The sequence below is a fragment of the Oncorhynchus masou genome, chromosome 9 (assembly GCF_036934945.1).
Source record: "Oncorhynchus masou masou isolate Uvic2021 chromosome 9, UVic_Omas_1.1, whole genome shotgun sequence".
NCBI classification, from domain to species: Eukaryota; Metazoa; Chordata; class Actinopteri; order Salmoniformes; family Salmonidae; genus Oncorhynchus; species Oncorhynchus masou.
Genome location: NC_088220.1, coordinates 74,751,337 through 74,766,532, shown reverse-complemented (window position 1 = coordinate 74,766,532; position 15,196 = coordinate 74,751,337).

Below are 15,196 nucleotides of genomic sequence, written 5' to 3'. Positions count from 1 at the left end.
TTTTCTATACTGTCCATCAGGCTCAGAGAACTACAAGCCAACATTATCGGTGACCATGCCATTTTCTATACTGTCCATCAGGCTCAGAGAACTACAAGCCAAAATTATCGGTGACCATGCCATTTTCAATACTGTCCATCAGGCTCAGAGAACTACAAGCCAACATTATCGGTGACCATGTCATTTTCAATAATGTCCATCAGGCTCAGAGAACTACAAGCCAACATTATCGGTGACCATGCCATTTTCAATAATGTCCATCAGGCTCAGAGAACTACAAGCCAACATTATCGGTGACCATGCCATTTTCAATACTGTCCATCAGGCTCAGAGAACTACAAGCCAACATTATCGGTGACCATGCCATTTTCTATACTGTCCATCAGGCTCAGAGAACTACAAGCCAACATTATCGGTGACCATGCCATTTTCTATACTGTCCATCAGGCTCAGAGAACTACAAGCCAATATTATCGGTGACCATGTCATTTTCTATACTGTCCATCAGGCTCAGAGAACTACAAGCCAACATTATCGGTGACCATGCCATTTTCTATACTGTCCATCAGGCTCAGAGAACTACAAGCCAACATTATCGGTGACCATGCCATTTTCAATACTGTCCATCAGGCTCAGAGAACTACAAGCCAACATTATCGGTGACCATGTCATTTTCTATACTGTCCATCAGGCTCAGAGAACTACAAGCCAACATTATCGGTGACCATGCCATTTTCTATACTGTCCATCAGGCTCAGAGAACTACAAGCCAACATTATCAGGGACCATGCCATTTTCAATACTGTCCATCAGGCTCAGAGAACTACAAGCCAACATTATCAGTGACCATGCCATTTTCTATACTGTCCATCAGGCTCAGAGAACTACAAGCCAACATTATCAGTGACCATGCCATTTTCTATACTGTCCATCAGGCTCAGAGAACTACAAGCCAACATTATCAGTGACCATGCCATTTTCTATACTGTCCATCAGGCTCAGAGAACTACAAGCCAACATTATCGGTGACCATGCCATTTTCTATACTGTCCATCAGGCTCAGAGAACTACAAGCCAACATTATCGGTGACCATGCCATTTTCTATACTGTCCATCAGGCTCAGAGAACTACAAGCCAACATTATCAGTGACCATGCCAGTTTCAATACTGTCCATAAGGCTCAGAGAACTACAAGCCAACATCATCAGTGACCATGCCATTTTCAATAATGTCCATCAGGCTCAGAGAACTACAAGCCAACATTATCAGTGACCATGCCATTTTCAATACTGTCCATCAGGCTCAGAGAACTACAAGCCAACATTATCGGTGACCATGCCATTTTCTATACTGTCCATCAGGCTCAGAGAACTACAAGCCAACATTATCGGTGATCATGCCATTTTCTATACTGTCCATCAGGCTCAGAGAACTACAAGCCAACATTATCAGTGAACATGCCATTTTCAATACTGTCCATCAGGCTCAGAGAACTACAAGCCAACATTATCAGTGAACATGCCATTTTCAATAATGTCCATCAGGCTCAGAGAACTACAAGCCAACATTATCAGTGACCATGTCATTTTCTATACTGTCCATCAGGCTCAGAGAACTACAAGCGAACATTATCGGTGACCATGTCATTTTCTATACTGTCCATCAGGCTCAGAGAACTACAAGCGAACATTATCGGTGACCATGTCATTTTCTATACTGTCCATCAGGCTCAGAGAACTACAAGCCAACATTATCGGTGACCATGTCATTTTCTATACTGTCCATCAGGCTCAGAGAACTACAAGCCAACATTATCGGTGACCATGCCATTTTCTATACTGTCCATCAGGCTCAGAGAACTACAAGCCAACATTATCGGTGACCATGCCATTTTCAATACTGTCCATCAGGCTCAGAGAACTACAAGCCAACATTATCGGTGACCATGCCATTTTCTATACTGTCCATCAGGCTCAGAGAACTACAAGCCAACATTATCGGTGACCATGCCATTTTCAATACTGTCCATCAGGCTCAGAGAACTACAAGCCAACATTATCGGTGACCATGTCATTTTCTATACTGTCCATCAGGCTCAGAGAACTACAAGCCAACATTATCGGTGACCATGCCATTTTCAATACTGTCCATCAGGCTCAGAGAACTACAAGCCAACATTATCAGTGACCATGCCAGTTTCAATACTGTCCATCAGGCTCAGAGAACTACAAGCCAACATTATCAGTGACCATGCCATTTTCAATAATGTCCATCAGGCTCAGAGAACTACAAGCCAACATTATCAGTGACCATGCCATTTTCAATAATGTCCATCAGGCTCAGAGAACTACAAGCCAACATTATCAGTGACCATGCCATTTTCAATAATGTCCATCAGGCTCAGAGAACTACAAGCCAACATTATCAGTGAACATGCCATTTTCAATAATGTCCATCAGGCTCAGAGAACTACAAGCCAACATTATCAGTGACCATGCCATTTTCAATAATGTCCATCAGGCTCAGAGAACTACAAGCCAACATTATCAGTGAACATGCCATTTTCAATACTGTCCATCAGGCTCAGAGAACTACAAGCCAACATTATCAGTGAACATGCCATTTTCAATAATGTCCATCAGGCTCAGAGAACTACAAGCCAACATTATCAGTGACCATGTCATTTTCTATACTGTCCATCAGGCTCAGAGAACTACAAGCCAACATTATCGGTGACCATGTCATTTTCTATACTGTCCATCAGGCTCAGAGAACTACAAGCCAACATCATCGGTGACCATGTCATTTTCTATACTGTCCATCAGGCTCAGAGAACTACAAGCCAACATTATCGGTGACCATGCCATTTTCTATACTGTCCATCAGGCTCAGAGAACTACAAGCCAACATTATCGGTGACCATGCCATTTACAATACTGTCCATCCAGCTCAGAGAACTACAAGCCAACATTATCGGTGACCATGCCATTTTCTATACTGGCCATCAGGCTCAGAGAACTACAAGCCAACATTATCGGTGACCATGCCATTTTCTATACTGTCCATCAGGCTCAGAGAACTACAAGCCAATATTATCGGTGACCATGTCATTTTCTATACTGTCCATCAGGCTCAGAGAACTACAAGCCAACATTATCGGTGACCATGCCATTTTCTATACTGTCCATCAGGCTCAGAGAACTACAAGCCAAAATTATCGGTGACCATGCCATTTTCAATACTGTCCATCAGGCTCAGAGAACTACAAGCCAACATTATCGGTGACCATGTCATTTTCAATAATGTCCATCAGGCTCAGAGAACTACAAGCCAACATTATCGGTGACCATGCCATTTTCAATAATGTCCATCAGGCTCAGAGAACTACAAGCCAACATTATCGGTGACCATGCCATTTTCAATACTGTCCATCAGGCTCAGAGAACTACAAGCCAACATTATCGGTGACCATGCCATTTTCAATACTATCCATCAGGCTCAGAGAACTACAAGCCAACATTATCAGTGACCATGCCATTTTCAATAATGCCCATCAGGCTCAGAGAACTACAAGCCAACATTATCGGTGACCATGCCATTTTCAATAATGTCCATCAGGCTCAGAGAACTACAAGCCAACATTATCGGTGACCATGCCATTTTCAATACTGTCCATCAGGCTCAGAGAACTACAAGCCAACATTATCGGTGACCATGCCATTTTCTATACTGTCCATCAGGCTCAGAGAACTACAAGCCAACATTATCAGTGACCATGCCATTTTCAATAATGCCCATCAGGCTCAGAGAACTACAAGCCAACATTATCGGTGACCATGCCATTTTCTATACTGTCCATCAGGCTCAGAGAACTACAAGCCAACATTATCGGTGACCATGCCATTTTCAATACTGTCCATCAGGCTCAGAGAACTACAAGCCAACATTATCGGTGACCATGCCATTTTCAATACTGTCCATCAGGCTCAGAGAACTACAAGCCAACATTATCGGTGACCATGCCATTTTCAATAATGTCCATCAGGCTCAGAGAACTACAAGCCAACATTATCGGTGACCATGCCATTTTCAATACTGTCCATCAGGCTCAGAGAACTACAAGCCAACATTATCGGTGACCATGCCATTTTCAATACTGTCCATCAGGCTCAGAGGACTACAAGCCAACATTATCGGTGACCATGCCACTTTCAATACTGTCCATCAGGCTCAGAGGACTACAAGCCAACATTATCGGTGAACATGCAGGTTTCAATAATGTCCACCAGGCTCAGAGAACTACAAGCCAACATTATCGGTGACCATGCCATTTTCAATAATGTCCATCAGGCTCAGAGAACTACAAGCCAACATTATCTGTGACCATGCCATTTTCAATACTGTCCATCAGGCTCAGAGAACTACAAGCCAACATTATCGGTGACCATGCCATTTTCAATAATGTCCATCAGGCTCAGAGAACTACAAGCCAACATTATCTGTGACCATGCCAGTTTCAATAATGTCCATCAGGCTCAGAGAACTACAAGCCAACATTATCGGTGACCATGCCATTTTCAATAATGTCCATCAGGCTCAGAGAACTACAAGCCAAAATGATCTGTGACCATGCCAGTTTCAATAATGTCCATCAGGCTCAGAGAACTACAAGACAACATTATCGGTGACCATGCCATTTTCAATAATGTCCATCAGGCTCAGAGGACTACAAGCCAACATTATCTGTGACCATGCCACTTTCAATACTGTCCATCAGGCTCAGAGAACTACAAGCCAACATTATCGGTGACCATGCCATTTTCAATACTGTCCATCAGGCTCAGAGGACTACAAGCCAACATTATCGGTGACCATGCCATTTTCAATACTGTCCATCAGGCTCAGAGGACTACAAGCCAACATTATCGGTGACCATGCCACTTTCAATACTGTCCATCAGGCTCAGAGAACTACAAGCCAACATTATTGGTGACCATGCCATTTTCAATACTGTCCATCAGGCTCAGAGGACTACAAGCCAACATTATCGGTGACCATGCCATTTTCAATACTGTCCATCAGGCTCAGAGGACTACAAGCCAACATTATCGGTGACCATGCCACTTTCAATACTGTCCATCAGGCTCAGAGGACTACAAGCCAACATTATCGGTGAACATGCAGGTTTCAATAATGTCCATCAGGCTCAGAGAACTACAAGCCAACATTATCGGTGACCATGCAATTTTCAATAATGTCCATCAGGCTCAGAGAACTACAAGCCAACATTATCTGTGACCATGCCAGCTTCAATAATGTCCATCAGGCTCAGAGAACTACAAGCCAACATTATCGGTGACCATGCCATTTTCAATAATGTCCATCAGGCTCAGAGAACTACAAGCCAACATTATCTATCTGTGACCATGCCAGTTTCAATACTGTCCATCAGGCTCAGAGGACTGCAAGCCAACATTATCGGTGAACATGCAGGTTTCAATACTGTCCATCAGGCTCAGAGAACTACAAGCCAACATTATCGGTGAACATGCAGGTTTCAATACTGTCCATCAGGCTCAGAGAACTACAAGCCAACATTATCGGTGAACATGCAGGTTTCAATACTGTCCATCAGGCTCAGACAACTACAAGCCAACATTATCGGTGAACATGCAGGTTTCAATACTGTCCATCAGGCTCAGAGAACTACAAGCCAACATTATCGGTGACCATGCCATTTTCAATAATGTCCATCAGGCTCAGAGAACTACAAGCCAACATTATCGGTGACCATGCCATTTTCAATAATGTCCATCAGGCTAAGAGAACTACAAGCCATTTTCAATAATGTCCATCAGGTCTCTCAGTCAACACTGGCACACATCCTGAAAAGACATCAGGTTCAAATGAAACAACTTTATCGAGTGCCTTTTGAGCGGAGTTCAGAGGATCAAACGGCTGCAGCATGAGTGTGCGGAGGTTTGTATTGTTCACTTTAGCACTGTGGTGTTGCATACTGCACACATGACTGTTTTACATTGACTGTATACTAGTTCTTTCCTGAACTGCACAATCTTGTCTTTCACTGTATTTCGTTGTGAGCACGTTTGTTGTTAGCTACAGCTATAAGGTGTTTAATGGTCATTCAGGAGCAGTATGTTCTTTGGAGTAAGAATGAGGCATTTAATTCACACTGTCAGCTAACACCAACCAGGAGAAAAACTGAAAAAGCAAAAATTGAAAGCAAGAGGGAGAGAAAGAGAGCGGGAGTGATTTATGTCTGTGTGAACACAAAGCGTGTTACCTAAGGATTCACAGCATACTGTCTTAGCAGTGAGCGTTTTTACAGAAAGACAGTCAGGCTTTTATGCAGCAGCTCTGTCACACCATAACGCCAAAACCACTACCAAACCACTCTACAAACCACTGAGAAAATCCGGATTTAAAAAAAGGGTCAACTGCTCTCTAGTGGTAACCACTACACAATGCAGCTTGTTCTCCACTAGGAAACACTTGTGTTGTAGTGGGACAGTGGAGGAAAGGAGTTGTACTGGCATAGTTGAACACAGCCCAACCAGACCAGAGGGAAAAAGAGAGAGGGGAAGAGGGAGTGACAGAGAAAAGGTGGGTAGAGAAAGAAACAGAGAGTTACTGAAAAGAAGAAGAAGAAGAAGGGGGAGATGGAGGGGCGGCAACATTTTGCCCAGCAGCAGGTGAATGACCCGAGTCTGCCCTCTCTCTCTCTCCTCTCTAGCTCTCTCTCTCTCTCGTCTCTCTACCTTACCTCTGTCTTCAGACTAATGAGACTGAATGAGGGTTAGAGTGTCAGTCAGAGCCAACAGCAGGTATAACAACACACCCACATGACATTCTATCTAAAGACTTCTACTTATAAAGAGATCTGAAACAAGCCAAAACATACATTACACAACTCAGTTTGCAGTTTTGAAAGACGCCAAGAAAGACCGTATGAAAGTGTGAGTGCTGTAGATAGTAATGTGAAGGTAGATTTTGCATTGGAACAACCCAGCTAACAAACGTTCCCAGTTTTCTGTGGGTTAGGAGAATTTTCCAGCAATCACATTTATTTATAAAGCCCTTCTTACATCAGCTGATGTCACAAAGTGCTGTACAGAAACCCAGCCTAAAACCCCAAACAGCAAGCAATGCAGGTGTAGAAGCATGGTGGCTAGGAAAAACTCCCTAGAAAGGCCAGAACCTAGGAAGAAACCTAGAGAAGAACCAGGCTCTGGGGGGTGGCCAGTCCTCTTCTGGCTGTGCAGGGTGGAGATTATAATAGTACATGGCCAAGATGTTCAAATGTTCATAGATGACCAGCAGGGTCAAATAATAATAATCACAGTGGTTATAGAGGTGGCAACAGGTCAGCACCTCAGGAGTAAAGTCAGTTGGCTTTTCATAGTCGACCATTCAGAGTATGTCTACCTCTCCTGCTGTCTCTAGAGAGTTGAAAACAGCATGTCTGGGACAGGTAGCACATCCGGTGAACAGGTCAGGGTTCCATAGCTGCAGGCAGAACAGTTGTAACTGGAGCAGCGGCACGGCGAGGTGGACTGGGGACAGCAAGGAGTCATCAGGCATCCTAGGGCTCAGGTCCTCCGAGAGAGAGAAAGAAAGAAAGGGAGACAATTAGAGAGAGCATACTTAAATTCACACAGGACACCGGATGAGACAGGAGAAATACTCCAGCTTTAACAGACTGGGATACTTACACAGTGCTTTCAATTTAAATCGACATGGACGATTAAGTTGTGCATGTTCATTGATACAGTAATAATTATTCAACATATTCACACCTGGGATTTGAACTCACAACCTCTTGGTACATGGTACTCTGAGCTTCCTGCTACGCCACCATGTCAGGTATTGGTTAATCTGACTATTCTCATCATTGATTTGATTAACTAATTTCAGCAATTGAGGGGCTTTCTGGATAGTTGAGTAACTTAGATGGGGCATGTTACCGTGTGCAGTGGATAACAGCTGTCTTACAGGATTCGGACCGATTTTGGGTGTTGTTTTTTTACACTGATCTTAACTTTTTTTTGTACATAATGTCTCCGCTATCATTTCCTATGACTGAAAACAGTTTCTGGACATCTACTTCAACTAGTGGGCAGCTCTGTACTTTCTGTTTACTCCAGAGCAGAATCTAATCCCCAGGACTTGAAAGACCAAGCGGCGGCGAAAGAGTGGCGGGAGCCATGAGACTGCTAAACAAGACTGCTAAACAAGACTGCTAAACAAGACTGCTAAACAAGACTGTTAAACAAGACTGCTAAACAAGACTGCTAAACAAGACTGTTAAACAAGACTGCTAAACAAGACTGCTAAACAAGACTGCTAAACAAGACTGCTAAACAAGACTGCTAAACAAGACTGTTAAACAAGACTGCTAAACAAGACTGCTAAACAAGACTGCTAAACAAGACTGCTAAACAAGACTGCTAAACAAGACTGCTAAATAGCTAATCAAATGGCTACCTGGAATATCTGCATTAACCCATTTTTACACTACATTTCTTGAACTGACTCTATGCACACACACTAGCCTCGACGCACACACTCATACATACTAACACTGAAACTCCAGCACACACATAACATGTGCACACATGCATACTGACACCACACACACACTTTCACACACACTGCTGCTAGTACGCTGGGCCAGTGTATTTAGGCCCTTTCCAGAAGAAACCCTAACCCCTCCTCCCTAGGAACAAATGTATTTATAAAGCCCTGTTGTAACGGCATTCCTCCTCTTCTGAGGAGGAGTAGCGAGAAGGATCGGAGGACCAATGCGCAGCGTGGTAAGCGTCCATAACGTTTATTTAAAGACATAAACTGAACACTACAAAACAATAAACGTGACTGCCCACCCCAACCTACGCCCTGACCATACTAAATAAAGACAAAACAAAGGAAATAAAGGTCAGAACATGACACCTGTATTTATAAAGCCCTATATTTGTAAGGCAGATGTCACAAAGGCGAGAACCTAAGTTCTCTTCTGGCTGTGCCCGGTGGAGCTTCTAAGAATACATGGCCATTAAGGCCAGATCGTAATAATCAGCGTGTTTGTAGAAAGTGCAACAGGTCAGCACCTCAGGAATAAATGTCAGTTGGCTTTTCATAGCCGAGCATTCAGAGGTTGAGCGAGATTGAGACTTTTGCTGTTTCTTTAATGAAACAATCTAATTTCATTAAAACCTTACCCCCTTCAAATAAAACAACAAAATATATCCTGTACTGCATACATGTACCATACTCACCATGCCCTCTACCCCACTGTCACGGTTGCCTCTGGGAACTTTCATCACGCACACCTGACCCCTATATCCACTGATTAGTATTTGTATATATGTACCCTTTGGTTTCCATGCTCTGGTTGATTATTGTTACAATGCCCGTTGGTGCGTGTGAGTACCTGTGCTGTGTGTTCTGACTTTCTTGCCATTGTGGATTGCGCAGATGATTACGGGTCTCGTCCCGTGTGTTAATCGTTGTACGTGTGTGTTATTTATTCAAGGTACTCCTCACATTTTTGTTTGGGCTTCAACCCTGTGTTTTTGTACAGTGTTTGTTTGGTCTTCGTATAGCAGTGTGACACCCACAATACAAAACAACACCACAATAACCAAAAACCTCACCACTTCTACAACCGTATATCCTAAACATTTTCCCCAGCTATACAGACAGCCCCCCCCCCAACACACCATATCTCCTGAAACATCTCCACAGTTTTTATCATTTAATAGAACTCAAATTCCACCCTAAGGCACGCAGAGACCATCCCATTAAATAACAGTAAATGGTCCGTTATCCCCCCACCTTTGACCCTGTTCCTCCTTGTTAACCAAATAACTAACTTTGCCTGAGCAAACAGAAAATTCAACAAAACACATTTGGCCTTCTCCTTACTTGAATACCTTTACCCCATTATAAACATCGCAACAGTAAAAACCACTCCCAACCTCTCACACAGACATTCCAACAGAGACATTAAAGGCATTAACCTGGCGCACACAGAAAACACATGAATCACAGTTTCTCTCGTAACACAGAAAGGACACCACTGCCCGATTCTCGGTTCAACCCGTACCAACCAGCGGTTAGTGGCCAGGGCTCCATGTAGAACCCACCACTGGAGGTCCCCTGACCTCTTTGGTACTGGGGGTTTGTAGAGCCCCCTCCACCTAAAACCCACCATACTCTCCGCCCCACATACACCCTGCCACTGATGTGCCTTCACTCTTGTTAGGGTCCTAATGTTCCTCACTTTAACGCAGAGGTTGTAGAGGGCTTTACCTCCCACCCCTTCAAACTCCCCCAGCCTTGGAGTGTTAAAATCTAACAAGTCCTCCTTGCCAGTCCCCAGTCTCTGCCGACACCTGCAGTGACGGAAACATTGGTGGCTCCTCCGCCTTTGGCCACACAAACACCCCCCTTACCGGCTCAGGCAGTGCCTCCTGGACTTCCTCCAGGATTCTCTCCAGCAGCCTAAAAGACGTTTTCCTGTTTGTTGTGCCAGGACTTCCGGGGTTTTCCACCCCTCCTCTCCCAGCAGTCTCAGGTCACCCAGCCTTAGTAAACCCGTTGCCATCAGTTGCCTCTGCAGGGTGGCAGACTGAACCGATCTCAAAAGGATGGCTGGATTGTGGAAGACAGGCTCCTCCCACAGCCCAGGCTCCACACCCCCTTCTCGTGTGGGCCTTAGCAGCTGCCAGGTCCTTAGCACTGCAGAGTAAAACCTGCTGTACCCAGCCTCTCCAGCTTCATGAGGGACAATTGCCGGTCCAAACCGAATCAGCCAGCTCTCCTCAGCAGCGCGCACGCTGGTTCCCTCCAGCTGACATCAGTATGGTACAGCAGTCTGCACCGCCTTTAGTCAGAAAGCTCTCCACCCTGCTCTCCAGTTCCACCAGGTCCTGTCCTCCTTTGTGGACGGTCATGTACAACACTGCCACCCTCAGTTAGTGATGGCCCGACCAGAAAAAATCCAGCAGCTTGTGTTGCAAAATTCACCAGCTTGTGAGCAGACCGGCGGGGGGGTTGAGGACAGCCAGTTTATGCCTCAGGTTGTTGATTATCAGCACCCTCCCTCTATATGACAATTGGGACAGGACCCACCTCCACCTGGCAAGTCTTGACACCATTGACTGTTACAGCCCCTCCCAGTTCTTTCTGACCCATCTCTCTGTGTCCAGGTACACCCCCAACATGTTAAGCCCTTCACAACCCCACTGCAAACCCCCTGGAAACAGAGGAGGGGCCCTATCCCCCCAATGCCCCACTTAACGGAGCTTTGTTCTTGCCCCAGTTTACCTGAGCTGACGAAGCTCCCTCATGCACCTTCATATCAGTCTCTAGTGCCTTTATATCCTGATCATCCCTGACCATCACAGAAATGTCATCTGCACACGCCGACAATGCTATGCCTGTCAACACACCCATGCCTGTCAACACACCCATGCCTGCCCATGCCTGTCAAGTTTCAATGGCTAGTGTATATAACTGCCCCGATAGAGCGCATCCTTGTCTAATGCCCCATCTCACCCAGACTGGCCTACTGAGCCCCCTCCCACCTTGACCATACATGATGCCCCTGCATACAACATCTTCACACAGGTCAAAACACATTTCCCAAACCCCAAAACAGACATCATATCAAACAGATACTCATGGTCCACTCTATCAAAGGCCTTCTCTTGATCTAAAGAGAGCAGTCCAAAGTTCACATTAGAACCTCTCGACAAGTCCAACATGTCCCTGATTAAGAACAAATTGTTCATGATTGATCATCCCAGTACACAATCAGTCTGTTAGAGAGAACCTTGTCAAATACCCTATAGTCCGCACAGAGCAATGCCATAGGCCTCCAGTTCTTAAGTTCACACAACTCCGCTTTTATGGGCAGGAGAGTCAGAGTCACCCAATGGCAGCTCATCGGCAATTCTCCTACCCCGACGCATTCACACAACACACAAAAGAAGTCCAGTCCAATTATTCCCCAGAATTTCTTACAAAACTCCACTGGGGGACATCTGGGTTACGGCCTCTGCCAGATCATGGGACAACAGAGGAATGTCAATTTCATCCCTCTGTGCCAGAGAGAGCTTAGGGCGTTCTGCAAACAAGACCTGAGCACACATAGGATAAAAATTATTGGTGAAAAGATTAAATGTAATTTTAGCTTCCAAATGAGAGAATTGGGTTTTCATAAAGTTAGGGCTCTGCTCAATCAGTGGCCCGCCCCTGTGAAGAGACATGGGTTATAAAACTATGAAAACACACACTTCTCCCTCCACTATATAAGCCTTGACGGAAATGTAACCTCCTGTTCCGAGGATGTGGGGACGACGGTCCATACGTTGAAAAGGACTAACATGTCAACGACAGAACTAAGCCAACCTCATTCAGGAACCTTGTCAGTTCCCTCACCGTATACTTTGACCCCTCTGCTTGTCCCCTCTGCTTGTCAGCTCCAGACCCAATGAAGAGGAGTCTGAAAAATAGGCCTCCGCATCATCCTCTTCCTCAGACTGACTTTCCTCCTCCTCATCTCCATCTACATCATGACCACCTGCTCTTCCTCTCTGGTCAGGAACTCACCCCCAGCACCAGGCAAAGGTTCCTTGGAGACTTTGACCACACCAGCCTCTCCCCTCCCACCTCCTTTCTTCTACCCCTTTTTCCTTTCTGCTTGACACCCTCTGTCACGCCCTGGTCTTAGTATTTTGTGTTTTCTTTATTTATTTGGTCAGGCCAGGGTGTGACATGGGTTTTGGTATGTGGTGTGTTTTTGTCTTGGGGTTTTTTCACAGGTATTGGGATTGTAGCTTAGTGGGGTTTTCTAGCTTAGTCTATGGCTGTCTGAAGTGGTTCTCAATCAGAGGCAGGTGTTTATCATTGTCTCTAATTGGTAACCATATTTAGGCAGCCATATTCTTTAAGTGTGTCGTGGGTGATTGTCCTTGTTTATGTCTTGTGTTAGTTTGCACCAGTTTAGGATGTTTCGGTTTTCGCGTTACGTTTATTGTTTTGTATTGATTCGTGTTTCCTTTGTTTTTCATTAAACATGAATCTCAATAGCCACGCCACATTTTGGTCCGACTCTCCTTCACATGAAGAAAGCCGTTACAGAATCACCCACCACAACAGGACCAAGCGGCGTGGTGACGGGCAGTGGCAGCAGGAGCAACAAGGTCTGGATTATACAACTTGGGAGGAAATAGACAGGTGGGCGGTCGACCCAGGGAGAGTGCCGGAGCCCGCCTGGTATTCGCTGGAGCAGTGCGAGGAAGGTTATAGGAGAATGGAGTTGGAGAAACGAACACGGTGGCGTGGAAGGAAGCCCGAGAGTCATCCCCAAAAAATTCTTGGGGGAGGCACAGGGAGACCTGAGCCAACTCCCCCTGTTTATCGTGAGGAGCCAAGGAGGAGACCAGAACCAGAGCCGGTGTTGGAGGTGAGCGAAGCAGAGACTGTGAAGGAGTTAATCGGGAAATTGGAGGAGAGAGTTATGAGGGAGTTGCTGTGTTGGTGCTTTAAGCATGGAATTCGCCCGACGGAGCGTGTCGGGGATTTGATGGCACCTGGGTCAGCGCTCCATACTCGTCCTGAGGTGCGTGTTAGTCGGCTGGTGAAGATTGTGCCAGCCTCATGCACCAGGCCTCCTGTGCACCTCCCTAGCCTTGCACGTCCTGTGCCAGCCCTCCTCTCAAGATCTCCAGTACGCCTTCACGGTCTAGCCCATCCTGTGCCACCTCCACACACCAGCCCTCCAGTGGCAGCTCCCCGCACCAGGCTTCCTGTGCGTGTCCTCGGCCCAGTACCACCAGTGCCAGCACCACGCACCAGGCCTTCAGTGCACTTCGCCTGTCCAGCGCTTCCAGAGCCTTTCTCCTCTCCAGCGCTGTCGGAGTCTCCCGTCTGTTTTGCGCTGCCAGAGCCTTCCTCCTCTCCAGCGCTGCCGGAGTCTCCCGCCTGTTTAGCGCTGCCAGAGCCTTCCGCCTCTACAGCGCTGCTGCTGGAGTCTCCCGCCTGTCTGGCGCTGCTGCTGGAGTCTCCCGCCTGTCCGGCGCTGCTGCCGGAGTCTCCCGCCTGTCCGGCGCTGCTGTTGGAGTTTCCCGCCTGTCCGGCGCTGCTGTCGGAGTCTCCCGCCTGTCCGGCGCTGCCAGAGTCTGAAGAGCCCCTCTGCCCAGAGCTGCCAGAGCCCCCCTGCCCAGAGCAGCCAGAGCTGCCAGTCTGCATGGAGCAGCCAGAGCTGCCAGTCTGCAAGGAGCTGCCAGTCTGCAAGGAGCTGCCAGTCTGCAAGGAGCTGCCAGAGCTGCCAGTCTACATGGAGCTGCCAGAGCTGCCAGTCTACATGGAGCTGCCAGAGCTGCCAGTCTGCAAGAAGCCGCCAGAGCTGCCAGTCTGCAAGAAGCCGCCAGAGCTGCCAGTCTGCATGGAGCAGCCAGAGCCGTCAGTCAGCATGGAGCAGCCAGAGCTGTCAGTCAGCATGGAGCAGCCAGAGCTGCCATTCAGCATGGAGCAGCCAGAACCGTCTGTCTGCCAGGATCCGCCAGTCAGCCAGGATCTTCCAGAGCCGCCAGTCAGCCAGGATCTTCCAGATCCGCCAGTCAGCCAGGATCCGCCAGTCAGCCAGACTCTTCCAGATCCGCCAGTCAGCCAGGATCTTCCAGATCCACCAGTCAGCCAGGGTCCGCCAGTCAGCCAGATTCTTCCAGATCCGCCAGTCAGCCAGGATCTGCTGGAACCGCCAGTCAGCCAGGATCTGCCAGAACCGCCAGCCAGGATCTGCCAGAGCCAACTACCTGCCTGAGCTTCCTCTCAGTGCTGAGCTTCCTCTCAGTGCTGAGCTTCCTCTCAGTGCCGAGCTACCCCTCAGTCCCGAGCTACCCCTCAGTCCCGAGCAGCACCTCAGTCCCGAGCTGCCCCTCAGTCCAGTGGGGCCCTTAGTGAGGGCTACTAGGCCAAGTTCGGCGGCAAGGGTCGCCTATTTAAGGATGCGAGGAAAATGGACTAAGACTTTGTAGGAGTGGGGTCCACGTCCCGCGCCGGAGCCGCCACCGTGGACAGACGCCCACCCGGACCCTCCCTATGGGTTTAGGTGTGCGGCGCCTTGGGGGGGGGGGGTTCTGTCACGCCTGGTCTTAGTATTTTGTT